The 16,735-nt window shown below is 42.6% G+C and overlaps 1 protein-coding gene across 7 annotated transcripts in view; it reads left to right on the top strand.

Annotated features, from left to right (window-relative positions):
* Positions 1 to 319: 319 nt before the first annotated feature.
* Positions 320 to 16,735, top strand: part of MFF (mitochondrial fission factor) — a 198,777-nt gene continuing 182,361 nt past the window's right edge. For 5 of the 7 annotated variants that reach the window (XM_069213504.1, XM_069213502.1, XM_069213503.1 and 2 more), the window contains exon 1: positions 320 to 458. The gene's annotated coding sequence lies outside the window, so the exon portion shown is untranslated. Of the gene's footprint in view, positions 459 to 718; positions 852 to 16,735 lie in introns of those variants that run through there. The other 2 variants (XM_069213506.1, XM_069213501.1) reach the window with 2 other exon arrangements.

Genomic DNA, 16,735 nt, shown 5'->3' with positions numbered 1-16,735 from the left:
TATGTGGACAAAAAGTTATAAAGGCCTATGCGCGCCCTGCCCCAAATAGCCAACAAAAAGGCCAGGCACCTGAGGGGGAACAGGCCTGGCAGCGAAGGGGTTAAAATAAATGCACATTGGACCCACAGTAACTTTACTATTTTCTTCTTCCTTCGTCAAACTCTTATTTTACGGTACCCACCACAACAAAACAACTTAATAATCCACTGCAATCTTCTCTTTCTGTTCTCTCTTTCTGCTAGGGACAGAGCATAAATCGTTAAGGATATAATATATACTAGCTATATACACGCGTGCAAACGTGCGCATGCGCAGAGGAGGCGGAAGTACTATCACTGCACACCGGAATGTCAAAGTACGGTGTCCCAGCTGGTACAAACCGACCATTGTCTTTAACTTGTATTTATTTCTCTGCCGTTCTAATCTTCAAGTGCGCCAAGCAACGGCTTCAGATATAGGTGAGTGTACAGAAGGCGCAGTTAGGTAGAATGGGGGTGGCGTACGGCCGCGAAGTTCCGGCTGGGACCGGCTTGTTGCTCAAAAGCATTAACTGACCGCTATTTTACCATGACACGGGACAGATCCTTCCGCATTGCCGATAAATGCTTAAGGGAGAAGAGACCGCCTAGATCACTCTCCTTAAAAAGCAAAACTCTTTTAGCCCCCAAACAGCTAACCACACAGTGAAAAGAACTCAATTTAATCTCTAGATAGAGAGACTTCCTGGGGAGAAAATAGCCCTTTCAGTCATCACAGAGAGGCCAGCTTCCGGGTCAAGGAGAGTGAGGAGGCGCAAGAGATGGGCTGTCGGGGTCCAGAAACCTGCAAAACGGAGGCCCACCCCTTTAAACGTAGGCGACCCACTTCCCAGGGCACTCCGAGAATGTTTTAGATGATGCTTTTTATGACCTTTTCCGTTTCTAAGTGTTGTAAAATAATCGCTTTCCTGGTTGCACAGTGTAATGGCACTCAAGATTGAGGACCGCGGAAAGCCACTATAAACCAAGGGGTCTGACTTTGGGTCCCTCTGTAGCTCACGGTGGGATCCACGTCATCAGTGGTCGAAATTGAATTGTTTATTTCCGGCTTACATACATTAAAGGTTGAGATGTGGCAGCAGAAATCTAATATAGTCATGCAGAGAGCGATCTGACAGTTAACAAATACATTTATTTATTTAAAAAATCAGCCCCAAAGCATTGTCCACATTGAAAATTGTGACAATATATCTATTGTGGAATATCTAATTGGTCACCAACTGGCTTTTTTCTTTTTTAATATCTTGGTAGGATAAGGCACCTGCCGCAGAGATCTTTGTGTACCCAGCAATTTCCAGAGTATAATAATGGCAAGAATACTCTGATGATCAAGTCACTTGCTTGAAAGATTTTTGTACGATCTAGTCAAAGGTTTAACAAACCATAAAATAGTATAAGTAATTATCAAGTCTGCTTTGAAACACAATGTGTAATATGCGGACAACTAATATGTAGATAGCTCAAGCGAGTTTCTGATTTTGTTGCAGCGATCCTTGTATTATCTGTAGGCTATCATTTAAACTTGTGATATAGCACAGTGATTTGTAAAACTGTATATCAAGGAGCTTCATGCAACCAGCAAAAAATTTTTTCTCAGCCGTATGTTTAATTGTTTCTTTGGGTAGAAATTAAAGATGTATTTGTACAGACGATCTCAACCACCGCGTCCCAAACCCATACATGTTTTTAACACTGACTTTGTGTTTCTCCAGACCAAGCACTCTTGACACCTATGGTGTAAAAGTATCAATTGTTACCTCTACACCCTTTGCCCGTTACTGTCTAAAGTCACATTTCCTATGTATTGAATTACACGCTTATGAGTCGTTCCCTTTAGTTTAATACCCGCGCGATGTAACACACACTGACACCCTACATTCGATGAATAGTGCTATAAAATAATTTAAATAAAGACAAATAAATTACCAAGTACTATATAAACGGTTATTAATTTAATTGCACTGACAGTAAGACACATCTGACATTCTTACTGTGAATGCATATCTCGAACATACAGTGATTGGAGAAGTAAAAAACCTGCTTCCAAATCATTGCTTGTCTCTTAAGCACTTGTGAACAAGCTGAGTGTCTTAGTTTCTTTCCATGCTGTTGTCATCAGATTGTTTTGATGAATTTGTATGGCAGTGACACCGGGACAAAGTCAGCATAATTTACTTGGACTGGCCTGGATCCTGGACCCAAGTCAGGTAATAGCTGATCGATGCATAATCTGGCTGACCGCTGTTACAACTTTATAAACGCCCACCAGAATTAAGGAAAAAACACTTTCTTGTAACTAGTATTTCCCCCGTTGTTGGAGAGAAGCTTACTCTGGTAAGTAAAACTGGGCAACTCTCCCAATACCCATATCCCACAACAACCTGCAGCCCCTGCATATGTTTGCTTTACGAGGAAGGGGGACCTTGAGTAATTTTACCCTTTAAGAATTGGTGGTTGATCCATCGTAGTAATGAGCCATGGAAACAGGTTTTATGTTTGCAGTGGGCTTGGTCAGTACAGCAAACGTACTCCAACAGCAGAGAGGATAACTTTTGTTGGTTTTGGGAAAGTGCTTACTTTCTGCCTTACTCCTGGGAAGAGTAAGAGGTCTGTGTGGATTCAGACTTCAGAGTTAAATGAATTTGATTATAAACATGTTTATAGAGTCCACTAGCATGAATAACTCCCTCATTTTTATTTTTATTAACAGTACTAGAGCCTACCTGTTGTTGTTATTGTAGTCTCTGAATATGGTGCTCTTCCCCTCCATACTCCGCAGAAAGCAGCTGCATGAAGTAAAACCCCGTAAAGAGCTAAAAGTATAATTTCATGTTACCATAATAGCATGTATTCGTGCCAGAAATCCTCAGTCGATATTCCTGAGGTTACTGCATTAGTACTCTGATAAACATTTATTATTTACAGAGTATCATTTGCTGGGTGCTGTTTTAAAATTGTTTATCAAAAGTGATGAGTCATAATTTGAGAATAAAATGAACTGTTTAACGTGTTCCGTTATTCAGAGACGTAGAGAGCAGTGATCCTGACCCACGACAACATTCACAGTACCCCGAAACAGTGATTATTTTAGAATTGGGTTGCAGTGTTCTGGGTGTAGTAATGCATGGGCGTCCCCACATATTTTCCGGAATGTGTTGTTAGTACACTCCAGTTGTTTGTGCAGATCTGGCAGCGTGTTGAGATAGTATGAATTAATTATAAAAATAATAAAATATGTTACAAAAAACAATATATTCAATGTAAAGGAATGAACTAAAAACGTTCTTAGGATCAGTTACTTCTTTTCCTGATGTGCTGTTCTTAAGCCCATCATGTATCATATCATTCCATACAAAAATTGTTAGTGCTGCCACTTTCGTTCTACCATGAGCGGACTGTTAGGCAGACTGTAACAGGCGATATTGTATCAGTCGTTAGGCCTTCTAAAGTCAATGAGGTGGGAAGAACTGAACTTCGTTCTACTACACTTTACTGTTCGTGTGGTGGATTGCCATGCATTTACTTCAGTTTGGAATTATTCAGAGCTTTAAATCTAATCAAGGCTATTTTCATTAATTTTTAAAATTGGGCCATCTCAGATTTGTTGCCGGAGTTGAAGCAACCTGATAGTGCATCCTTACAGTTGTAAATTCTTTTGTTTAGAAACATTGGATTCAACATATTGAAATGTAGTGGCCTAAATTTTGGACAGCAGCAGAGCAGATAAGTGATGGATTCGTTTTTTTTTTTTTTAAGAACACATGTTGTTGTTTTTTTTTTCTTCTAAAAAGGTTTCATCACAGGATATGAAACAAGATAGCAGCAATATAACATTGGCGCTTCTTCCCTGTTGTCTTCCCTGGTGCAGGGCTTCCCTGATTCATGGGAACTTCTCGGTCCATCCGAGTCCAACCAGGTGCAGTCATCCTGTATGGCTACGGAATTCCATGTCTAGAGTCTTGGCTTGTGACGCCTATTATATAATAGTGATTCCCCGGTAGTCAGTTAATCTCTTTTAAATACTTTTGCGGGTAGCCCCTTCCTCCTTTACTGGTTTCTCTGTGCTCATGCACCAGTCGAGACCCCTGTGCCATTCGTCAACGGAGGGAGGTTCATTGTCTCTCCATCTGCAAGCTATGTCTCGTAGTCACTGTTAAGCCTAGCCTCAGTAATATCATCATGCACTGGTTTCCCTCGATGACTGTAGTGATATGCAGCAAAACAAGCTTTATGCCCTTAGGGACTTTACACCCTAGAACTGCCCCCGGGCACAAAGGCACCCATCTCCAGTATGGCTCTATCTAAACGCATCCTCATACAGCGTGCATTAATCCTTCCTCCTGTGTTGTACACAGAGGCAGGTGAGGGAAGCACTCACCCAATTTTTCCAAAATTTGTCTTGTGAGGTATATTCTATGAATGTATTTCAGCTGAGAAATGCAGAACTGCGTTGTGACTGCCAAGTGTCGTGGTGAGGCTCTGCCTCCGCCGACTCTTTGTCCATGAGGGATACTAGGTCCCCTTCCCAAGCAGAACAGAGCATAGCAATCATGTTGGGCATGTGGCATATGACGGAGCAGTAAACATGCGCTACCTTGTGTTTCATACAGTTCCTCCATAAGTAACTGTGCTTCCAAGGGTTTATTCTCCTGTAGCTCTTCAAGACATAATATATATGGCATTAATGCATGCAGTAATGGTAATTAACGGTAGAGATGGATTTGATTTTCTAATTGCAGAACCTGCATTTCGTAGGAGCGGTTGTGCTATTCCTCCCGTTGACTCTGTAGGCATTGATAGGCAAAGTCATAAATCTTGTGTGCAAAATGTAGCTTCCCCACACCCTTCTCAATGATTCTTTTAGGTAATATTGCAACAGTGATGTTTGACGTTTTGTAAGAGGTAAGAGGAAAGAATTGGTTTGAACAGATAATATGACTCTAAATTGTCTAGGTCCTATGTGCTTGTCAGCACCTCAACGTCTCTTTTAAAGATGGTCTTTAATACCGAATAGGATAGGTGATTGCTTAAGAGGGTGTCCAGATTCGGATCTGAATCTCAATGGCTGTGCTTAAGTAATTAGCCCCATTTTCATCCGGTGCCTTAAGGAGCTCTTGTAGCACCACCTTTAGTGGCCCATCTTTTGCATGCATCACCTGATAGTGTTTAATGATGGAGGATTCACATTCTGTCTGTCCTGTTTAGAAGACCGAATTCCAATCGTATCGGGGAGCGGCGAGTTTACTGAGGTAGCTGGAAGATGTTCCTATATGTGATGTCTTACAGCTTGTTTAGTGCGTGCCGATTTTAGCTTGAAAAGATTAATGACTGTATGAGATTGAGGGGGACTAGCTTTGCTTTTATGACCTCTATGATAACATCTGCAGAGGGGCTGTTTAGGTTTTTATTTAAGCAGCAGAGGGCGAAGGATAGGTTGCTAGCTTTTTTCTTGATAGCTGTTAAGTGAATAACCGTTTTACTCGTATCCACAACCCAGACCCCAGTGTAATTATATAATATTGTATAAGCAAATGAGCTGTGCCAACAACACCGAAGGGACTTTCCAGCATTGTTAAGGAGATTCTCCACCACTTCTTCCATGACAAGGTTGCAACCATATACTGAAACTATAAACCCCAGGCCACACTTTTTTTTTAAATATCTTTTTTTTTTTTTTTTTTTTTTAAACATGTCAATAATATGCACACAATAGATTTTCCTGAAATCACTCTAAGGATCCCACCCTCCCCCCAATCGTGCACTTAGGTCATCATATTATGTGCCTAAGCTGATAATTCTCTGAGATAACAGTTCATCACTAGCACGCATAGTTCTATGTTGGCGTAGGGGCTAACTCAGATTCGGATTCCGAGACAGTTGAAGCTTCTTCTGGTACAGGAGCATTGAGGGTCCTCAGGCTCTCCAGTATTGAGTCCCATTGTGTGGCACTATCCCTAGGTCTCCGCCCCTGTAATGCTTCTTTTAGTAGTACAGTTCCCTTAATTTCCACCCATCTTTCTAAAGCGTCTTGCCATCTATTTACTTGCAGGCTCACTGAGTCTTTCCAATGTGATATGATTTCTCTTTTGGCGAGGACAAGAACCAGGTAGATAAATTTGTTAGATGTTTTATAAGCTGAGGGGTGTGGGAAGTCCCTTAGTAGAGCCACCAGAGGAGACAGGGTCAGTGCCCTTTCGGTGCTAGTGGAGATTTTCCTAAATATTTCTAACCAGTATGGACTAATTCGTGGGCAACTCCATAGCATGTGTACAAGTCCTGCGGTTGATTCGGCGCATCGGGGACAGCCTGTATCGTTTGTACTGTATATTTTAGTTATCATTTGCAGGGTTAAATAGGCCCTATGGTAAATATATAAATGTATTAGTTTCAATCTGGCGTTTCTAGACACTGAGTAAATATGAGAGGTGATCCTTGCCCACTGTGATTAGTCAATGGTGGTTTCTAACTCTGTCTGCCACTTAGTTTTAAGTTTGTTTAGAGGAGTGCATGTGCTGTTTTGTAAGGATTTATATATTTCTGATATCACTCCTTTCTGCTCCCCTACTGAGCAGAGAAAGCTACAACCCCCGTGGGTTGGAGGCTCCAGTGTTCCCGCTCTCCATGTCTTTTGTGTGATTCTGGTGACTGCGCCTTGGGTAATGAATAATCCAGATGGGAGATCGAACTGATCTTGTAGTTCTGTGTATGTGCGCAGTTTCCCGTTGCAGTACAGATCTCCCAACTTTGTGATGTTATGTGCCACTAGTTTGTTAATACCTGTTAGCGTTTGGTCCCCTATAATGTGTTTCAAGCAGGCCAGGGGTGACTCCGGGGCGTATGGAGTCTTTGTGTGGGTGCGCTTTGGGTATTGTTCCCAGCAATATCTTGTTGATTCCCACTCCAATGGTAATTGTCGTTTTGGTTTCCTGGGGTTCAATAGTATACCCAGTATCTTTTCAGGGGGGCAATTTAAGGGGATCTGTAGTTCTTTTGCAACTGTGGGTTCGCTAATTAGTTTTGCTAGCCATTGTAGTTGCCCTGCCCAGTAATATATCTCTAGGTCTGAGGCAGCCAAACCTCCCTCTGCTGTGGGTCTTTGAAGGGAGTGTAATGCGATTCTGTGCCTACCCGTTCCCCAGATAAAGCTCGCGGTCATGGATTTTATGTCTCTGAACACTGCTTTCGGGATTATGAGTGGGATGGTGGAGAAGTAATATAGCATTCTGGGCAATACTATCATTTTAAGCAAGGCAGTTCTTCCTGATACCGCCAGGGGCAGTGTTTCCCAGAAGCGCATGCCAGCTCTAATCCCTCTGAGTGCACATGTATGTTTCCTTCCAGCAAGTCTTCAATTTTGTGGTATATATTCACTCCTAAATATTTAAACGTGTTAGGGGACCAGGGCAGACCTCTTGTGTCATTGGGCTTAGTGGTGCCCTCGATCATAGGAAAGATAGAAGATTTCCTCCAATTGATTCGGAGCCCGGGGGCTACTCCGTAGTTCTCCAACATAGCCATTGCTCCTGGCAGATCGGCCTCCAGGCTCTGAAGGAAGAGCAGCATGTCATCTGCATAGAGGGCGATATGATGAGTCCAATTGCTGATTGAGATGCCCCTGAAATGCTGCCCTGTTCTGGCCATTTGAGCTAGTGGTTCCACTGCCACCGCAAAGAGGAGGGGGGATAATGGGCAACCCTGTCTAGTGCCCCTACAGACCTGGAAAGGGCCAGATATAGTACTGCCTGTTCGCACCCTAGCGGTAGGATTAGTGTACAGCAGTTTTGTCCACCGTGCAAATCCCTCTCCCAGCCCCAACTTTAGCATGACCTGTTCCAAATAGTCCCATCTCAGGCTGTCAAAGGCCTTCTCGATATCTACTGATATTATCACCGCTTGTGTCATTGTCGGGGGTATGGCTTGGAGTGCTGAAACCATGCGCCTAATATTTTGAGCTGTACTGCGTTGCGGGATAAAGCCCGATAGGTCTTGATGGATCAATGAGGGCATATGAGGTAGGAGTCTATTAGCTAGTATCCGGTTTAAGATTTTATAATCCATGTTAAGCATGGATAATGGATGATAGAAGCGGACATCAATAGGTGGTCTATCTGGTTTCAGTAAGGGTATCATAATAGCTTTGTTAGTGGAATGAGGCAGGCTGTTGTTGTTCCATGCTTCTGCGTATACTGTGCAAAGATGTGGGGCTAGTAGATCCTGGTATAGGTCATAGAACTCCAATGGGAGTCCATCAGCTCCCGGGGCCTTGCCCTTTGCCATACTTTGGATCGCGGTTTTGATTTCTGCGATCGATATTGGTGCTGCTGGGGTCAAATTCTCCTCAAGGCCCAGTTTAGGGAGGGCAAGTTCCTCTAACTCCTGTATCTGGGAATTATTTAGTGTTTCGGAGGGAGGGGCATATAATGTTGAATAGTATTTAGCAAAGCTAGCGTTTATCTCTTTCTGGCTATATACGCCATTGCCTGGGCTTTCTTCAATTTCGACTTTGACTGTTTGTTGTTTCGGTGGATTAGCGAGCCAAGCCAGCAAGGCGCTTGCCTTATCACCCTCTGAGTGTTGTTTGATTGAGTACTGCTTGTAATCAAAGCGTATTAATCTTGTGTTTGTTTCAGTTATTTTGGCTTTGGTTTCATTCATCGGGGGGCCACGTCTGGTTGTTCAGGGCGTCTACGCTCGATATCCCTAAGGAAGTCTTCCAGTCTCCGGAGCTCCGTTTCCAGTGACTTCCGAACTCCTATATTCTCGTTAATGCACGTGCCTCTGATTACTATTTTCACTCAGTGGATCTGGAGGACGCCGTCCCTGTATTTAAAAAAAAAAAAAAAAAAAAAAAAAAAAAAATCGACAATGGTTGTAAGTAGAAGGTGTTTAAATGCTTCATCTTCAAGCATTTCTGCCCTGAGGTGCCACGTTGGAATCGTTGATCTCTCTCGAACCCAAGTCAGCGAGATCACCAGAGGTTTGTGGTCTGAGATTCTGCGGCTAAGGTATTCGGCCGCTATCACATCGCTTTGAATTACAGGGGATGCCAAAACAGTGTCAAGCCTAACGTGTAAATCGTGTACCGGTGAGTAATATGAGTAATCCCGAGTATGCGGGCTGAGTTGCCTCCAGCTGTCTCCCAGTTGCCAGTGTTGCTGCCAGTCTGTAAACGATTTGGTGGTTTTTAGGGTCTGGGATTGTGTTAAAGGAGGATGAAATCTATCCAGATTGATGTTTGCTATACAATTGAAGTCACCCCCAATTAATTTTGGACCTGCTAGAAGTGAACCTATTTCCAGCTTTTTCCGCGGTCACAGGGAAGAAAAACTAATTTCTCCCCAGCCGCTGGTCAATTCTCATTGGCATCGTCCCCACAGCGGGCAGGTGGCTTCCTGGTACCGGGACGGTGTTGTGCAGTCCGTTCAGGGCTCTTTTGTGCTATTAATTCAGCTGGGCCCGTTCTCGGCCCCGGAGCGTCGCGCCAGGCGTGCAGCTTCATCGGCTGCAGGCCACGCCCCCCCTCCCCCCAGCCCACACATACGGACTTCTTTGACAGATAAGCCCCCACCGTAATCAACACAAACCACACACTGACCACCTGGAACATCCTCTCCACCCATGACATCACCACATCTCCAACCTTGGGAACCAAAGGTTTGGCCAGGAACTCACCACCCTGCTCAACACCTCTATCGCACCCGCAACATTTCCTGATGCCTGGAAATGCACCAAAGTCAGACCACTACTCCAAAAACCGTCCGCCGATCCCAGTGAACCCAAAAACTATTGGCCAATTTCCCTGCAGAGGTACTGGACAAGATCATCAACAAGCAACTTGTGACATACCTGGAGCAGAAGCAGTTACTCAATGCGTCCCAATCTGGCTTCTGCAGCAGTCACAGCACCAAATCTGCTATGATCGCAGCCACCAACATCCAAACCCTCCTTGACCAAAGAGAAGCAGCAGCTTCAATTGTCCTCTACCTCTTTGTAGCCTTCGATACCATATTCCACCACATGCTGATCGAAAGACTCCACCACGTTGGCATCCAAGGCAATGTGCTCAGATGGATAACCGCCTTCCTCACCGAAGAACCCAGCAGATCCTCCTCCCACCTTTCACCTCTGAACCCAAGGAGATCACCTGTGGTGTCTCCCATGGCTTATCCCTCAGTCCCACGCTCTTCAACTTATATATGACTCTGCTGGCCAACATCGTCAGACCCCACAATCTCAACATAATTTACTATGCAGACGACATCCTGCTCATACTCTCACTCACCGACGACCCCTCCACCACCAGAACCAACTTCTACAGATGCATGACAAGCGTCACAGCCTGGATGAAGAACAACTGCCTGCAGCTGAACACAGACAAGGCAGTAGTACTGATCTTTGGCAATAGAAGCAACACATGGAATGACTGGTGGCCATCAGACCTAGGACTCGCAGCCATTCCCTCCGACCATGCCAGAAACCTCCGCATCATCTTTGACAACAAGCTCACCATGAAGTCACAGATCAACGCCGTCTCCTCCGCCTGTTTCCTCACTTTGTACATGCTGCATAAGATCTTCAGGTGAGTACCCCTACACATGAGATGCTTTGTAACACAGGCCGTCATCACCAGCCGACTGGACTGAGGCAAAGCCCTCTACACAGGAATCGCCACACACCTCCCACAAAGACTTTAGACCTTACAGAACGCAGCAACCAGACTCATCCTCACCCTTCCCAGATGAACCCACATCACACCCTACCTCAGGGAACTTCACTGGCACTCTGTACAGAAGAGATGCCAGTTCAGTCTGCTGAAGCACACATGCAAGGCTCTACACAACAAAGGACCAGCGTACATTAGCCACCGCTTGAACTTCCACCAACCATTGAGAAGACTACGCTCTGCCTCCCTTTCACTTACCCATACTCTGCATCTACAGAAGCAGACGTGGAGGATGCTCTTTCTCTCACATCACAGCAAAAACCTGGAACAGTCTCCTCACGCAACTCCGGACCATCACCTTATTCCAGAATTCCAAATGCCCCTCGAGACCTGGCTGTTTGAGTAAGCACCTTGGACCTGCCAGCTCTTGGATACCCTATTGGGTGATTAGCTGTGATGTGCTTTATAAATCCTGATTGATTGACTGAAACTGGACCCAATTTCCAAGGTAGCTTTGATTTATTCTTGTGTTTACCTAAGCCCATCACTTTAGTTTTGTTCCTATTTATCACCATCTTAAAGCTTACATTGTATTTCTGAAGCTCTTTCAGTGATCAGGCAGACCTATTTTTTTTTGGTTGATCTAAAATAACGAAATTGTCTCCATGTTGTTGAATTGGAATCTTTTGAGGACTTTTTCATGGTGGGAATGCCTTCATCTTTTTTTAATGCACATCCAAAGTCAGCAGTATACAGGTTGAACAGGGACAACAATCAGCCTTGTTTGATGCCTCTGTTTGTGCAAGTCTTGTCTGAAACTTTGTCCTCATGACCCAATTTGATACTCACCCATGTGGCAAAATAAAATGCTACTACCTTTTTGAGTACAGCTTGAAGAATACCCCTATGGGATAATTTTCACCATAATATTTGTAGGTCTACACCATCACAGTCTGCCAAGCAATTCACAAAACATGCAAACTGGGGCGGTTGTAGGGGCCAGGACATTTAAAAATAGAGCTATTAGCCGATAATTTGCTGTGTCCCTAGTATTCCCCTTTTTGTGGATTGGGTGTAGGATGGATCCTCACCATGATTATGGACCTTTTCATGCATGACAAAAGTTTGGTACAGCGGTGTTAAGTGTGTAGCCAAGAAGTGTGTATCTGCTTTAAAAAGTGACCCAAGCTGTCCATTTGGACCTGCAGCCCTATCTACTGTTATCAACTGTAGCACCTTTATGACAACAGTTCCATTGATCCTGTCCTCCATCTCGTTTGATGTCCTGGTGTTATTCTCTAATAAGTATATACCTTCTTGCGCTGTTTCTGCAGTTGTACATTAACCTTTTATGTATGCCATCCATTTTTAGGTTTCGCCTGCACAGCGCTTGTGCTGTGCTCAAAGTCTTATGTTACTTAAAAAAATTCTTTAAAGAGACTTAGAATCCACCCCTACTTTACCCGTTACTTATCTGAACTTCCAGTTTGTTCATTCAAGCGTCGCTCCAACTTCACTTGAATTACTTGCTTTTTATTGGCTAGAAGATACTTTCTTCCCTGCTTTTTGTTCTGCATTTGCCTTCGTGTGTAGCATGGCTGAAGTACACCTTTCAGTTTTTGGTGTTTGATTACTTGTTGGTGTGTGTACGCGAAAAGATTAACCAACTGCAAGTCAGTTCATTTTGAAATGTGTGTAAACATGTCGGCCATCTCGCAATGGAGTATTAAGTGCAGTTGTAAAGCCGACTGCGAGTTAGCTCATTATGTTGTTTTTCATTACCTAATAATGACTTTTCTGATGAGTAACAGTTGTAAATATTAAAATTATTTGTTTCTTAAATTACTACACAATCATTTATTAAAAAAAAAAAAAATCTATATTTGGGTGACTTTTTTAAAATTGTTATTCTCTCAGTGACTTACTACCAGCCAGTCACAAGTGCAGTTATCTTGCAGGCACTAGATATGATTTGAATGGTGCAGCAGGTGCAGTGGCACTAGTGCCACAAGGTGTCATAACCCCTCTAAACACAGATTATTGTAAAATTCTACTTCTATAGTGGCAGTCACAGGTGCAGTTACCTTGCAGGCATTAGGGTCGTAATTTGAATGGTGCAGCAGGTGCAGTGGCACCATTCCCAAACACCCTAGGAACCCGACTAAACACAACTTATTACTAAATTTTACTTCTAAACTGGCCGTCACAAGTGAAGTTATCTTGCAGGCATCAAAGTCATGATTGAAATGGTGCAGCAGGTGGAGTGGCATGGGGCCAAATGTTGTCATAGCTTCTCTAAGCATCAAATATTGCTATATTTTAATACTAAACAGGCAGTCACAATTGCAGTTACCTTGCAGTTAAAAGGGGAATGATTTGAATGGTACAGCAGGTGTAGTGGCACTTTACTAACTACACGTTACTATACTCTAGTACAGTGCCATATTAATTAAGATAACAATTTTGAATTTGGAACCCTGGGATATTAATTCAACATACATCACAACATAGACATCTATTAACGGTTTATCAAATTTAAAACAAACATTATATCCTTATTATAATTCAGTTAGTAGGATAAAATGCATAAGAAAAAACTAAGGCGAAAGTTATTGGCTTTTCCACTGCTTGTTCTTGTAGAATTCAATTTGTTGATATAGGAGGCTTCATTCAGATGGCTTATACAATACCAGAGTTGGGCTTGATTGTTGTGCCCCGACAGCGTATGTACTCTGAGAAACTGCTCTTCATAATTTTCAGTTTTAGCTTTCCAAAGACAGCCATTATGCTTTTCTTGATTTCTTTAAACAACAGAGATGTCTTTCTTGACCGTTTTTGTTGTATTTCTAAGGGCTATCTGAAATTTCTTAACTGGGCAATCGTACCAGGAGTTGGATCTAGGGCGTGCGGCATTCCTTGATTTCACCAGTCGTTCTCCTGTTTCCCTTTAAACAATTGTATAGAGAAGCAGTTGTGACAGGCCTACTCAGTTTTAGGTCTTTAGATTTAGTAAGATTGTCAACTAACTATGTTCAGTTAACAAAGTTTGCCAATGTTTAAACCGATCAAGGGCAGTCTTGCTCCATTTTAACCTCATGATGAGTCTGTGCACTTCAGAGCTTTCTAAGGAGTCTACTGCCGTGAACTTAAGTCCTGATGAAAATTTGATGTGGAAACCAGCGATCAAAGGTAAATGGTTACTTTCCCAACATATTGAGATCAACAGATGTTTACAGGACATGCTAAGACACATGGAGATAAAATATAGCCTTTCGATCCACCTCTGTGAGTACTATATTAGGTTACCCGTGGATTGTTGTAAGTTTGAGTGGCTTGCAGAGAGAACAGGTTGTAGGCCTGAAGAATGTCATTAAATTTTTTAACAAGCAGGTCATATCCTCTTTTAAATGGATGATCAATGTTCCCCCAGTTTTTTTCAAATTAAATTCTGTTGCCGCTACTACCTCATGGCTTATATGTCTGCAAAGTAAGTCCGCCAAGGATTCACAGAAGTTTTCTACTGTATCTTAAGAGCCATTTTGTTCAGGTTCAAATAGAACAAATAAACATTAATAACTAGTATTGATTTGCTATGATGACCTAAGTTATGTCTTTTGAGGATTATTACTTAACATGTCGATTTTTCTTTCTCAGTTGTGATCTTCATTTTCATAGAGGTGGAGACATAAATTGATAGCCCACCTTATGGCCAAAGTGGGTGTTTTTGGAGGCCGTGTGTTGAATTTTCATAATGATCTTCTATTAACAAATTCATGGTCCAGGTTTCCTGTAAACAGTTGATATTACCAGCCTCAGTTTGGTTGGTAGTCTGTTTAAGCTTGGACATATTCCAGGTTTTAAGTCTAAGCTGTCTACTGTATGTTCGTGAATGCGTCTTGCTGTGTTGATTCAAGTTAGGTGTGTGCTAGTTGTTTAGGGTTAGTGTAGAGGCCACCCATCTCCTATCTGCCTCTTCCCCTGCTTTCAGTGAGGCAACCATTACGCAGTTTCTTTCATTGTTTGCCTTGATGTGGATTCATATTTGGGTCTTCCTATTTTGTCCAACATCCACAGCACAGTTTGTCCCTTTAAGGATGATTTTCCCTGTTTGTTTTGCATTACCTATCATCATAGGTATAAGTCATACACATGGATATCTCTCCTGGTCTATCCTCTTAATGTCATTGCCTCATTGAGCAAATGCCTGTTTTTCTTGTAGTACCTGATCAACCTTATTTTTTTTATAATTTCAAGTTATAATTGTAGACTTTGTCACCGGAGCACGTTTGAGGGTGGCAAAACGTATATTGACAATGCGTGATGTCCAAGCTGAAGTAAGTGTAGTAGGTTAGACCTGATGAAGTAAGCGTAATATGTTACACCTGATTAGCATATCTTTTCTGCCTCCTGAGGTACATTTTAGAATGAAAATTAATTTGTTCGGATGACTGTGTACATCCTTGTTTATATGACAAGCACCCGGTGATGTACTCTGTTTTTATGCAAGCTTGTGATCTGTGCCTTTAATAGCCAGGTACCTGAGTTTATGGTATTGCTGCATTTATCTAAACTGTTTGCTGCACTGTTTTCTATTATGATTCAAATCACCTGTATGGGGGAAGAGTCCTGCTTCTCAGCCCGTGATCTGGCACTATAATTTACCAGAGTTTTCTGTGTTATTTTCTCCTCGCCAACTTAATTCGAGTAAGCATTGATTTTTGGTGGTTTTACTCTACCTGTAGACAGGGCTGGTTATCGATCTTGTGGTATTCTCCCACTGGCCACTTTTCTGTGTCTATTACTGTGTTGATGGTTGGCACCAAATTATCTGCAGCGTCTTGTGCTATTGTACATTTTGATATGTTGTAATTTGTTGTCTGCGTTTTTCTTTACGGTAAATGGTGCTTTATTACTTATGTTGTCATCTGGTAATTTTTAAAAATGTTTCCTGTTTTCTCCCCTCCTTAAATATTAGAAAGCAGAAATTCCTTGCAGTGTTTCCATTGCTTGCTAAATTTCCATCTTTGCATATGTTTTGAGTTCTATTAGGCCTGTTCTTATTTTTCTTTAAAACTTTTCCAGTTTTTAGGTAGGGTTTTGGAGGCTTGTATTAAGTCATCTAGTGTTGATGTTTTGCTTTGCAGAAAAGTGATTCCTTTTGTCATGGGTATGTTGACAGAGATATAGTTTGTTCTTGTGAATTGTTAGAATTTGAGGCAATATTAATTACAGAGTTATTCCTATCTGCATATTATATCAACTGGTAATAAGCTCCCCCAGTTAGTTGGATTTTTTTTCTTTACAGGTCGGTATATCTATGTTAAAATGTGGAGTTACTTAACGGGGAGGTGCGGGGGGGAAGGATGGGAGTTTGACAGTTGCATGTAGTGACCGATTTTTGTGTTTTTGTTCTGTTTTTAGTGTTGTAGTGAGATGTCGAAGGTCCAGGTGGAAGAGGGATTTGTTCTTGTAGATAAATGTAATATAAGTTGGAAACTGTAGCGTGTGTGGTATCTGCATTGGGCTGAGTTTCTCTGGAAGAATGATTGACCTTGTCGTTGAACTTTAATTGTGCAGTCAGGAAAAAGCATGACAGGAGTTGAAGCACAGTGGAGCTTTTCCCACTTTTCAGGCTTTGTATAGGATGAAATCCCTGTCCACAAAGTTCAAGAGTCTTTAGATCTTTGGCTGTGGGGACCTCCTGTGGGTGATTGCGCCACCAGGAACATATGCCCTCTCTCCACCACAAAGCAGGATGACCGCTCCACAGCAGAGAGCCATAATTGAAGCCCCCACTCCCCATCTGAGATACACACAATGCAGTTATTTTTCCTTTGAGTTCTGTCTTCTGCTTCTTCGTTCCTTGCCTTCAGCAAGTAGACCTTGCACGGGAGGATAGTCCGCGTGGATTACTTGGGGTGAGCTGAGTGTCTAACCTCTGAGAATTGAGAGGTGGTCTTCCGCCCTAGCAACTCTGTTGATTATGTTTATAGGTGCTGCCTTAGTAATGACAGGTCAAGGCTCAGTTCACCTT

Source organism: Pleurodeles waltl, chromosome 11 (assembly GCF_031143425.1).
Source record: "Pleurodeles waltl isolate 20211129_DDA chromosome 11, aPleWal1.hap1.20221129, whole genome shotgun sequence".
In the NCBI taxonomy this organism is placed as follows: Eukaryota; Metazoa; Chordata; class Amphibia; order Caudata; family Salamandridae; genus Pleurodeles; species Pleurodeles waltl.
The sequence above is the reverse complement of the archived record's forward strand: the minus strand, read 5'-3'. Positions and strand labels throughout refer to the sequence as shown.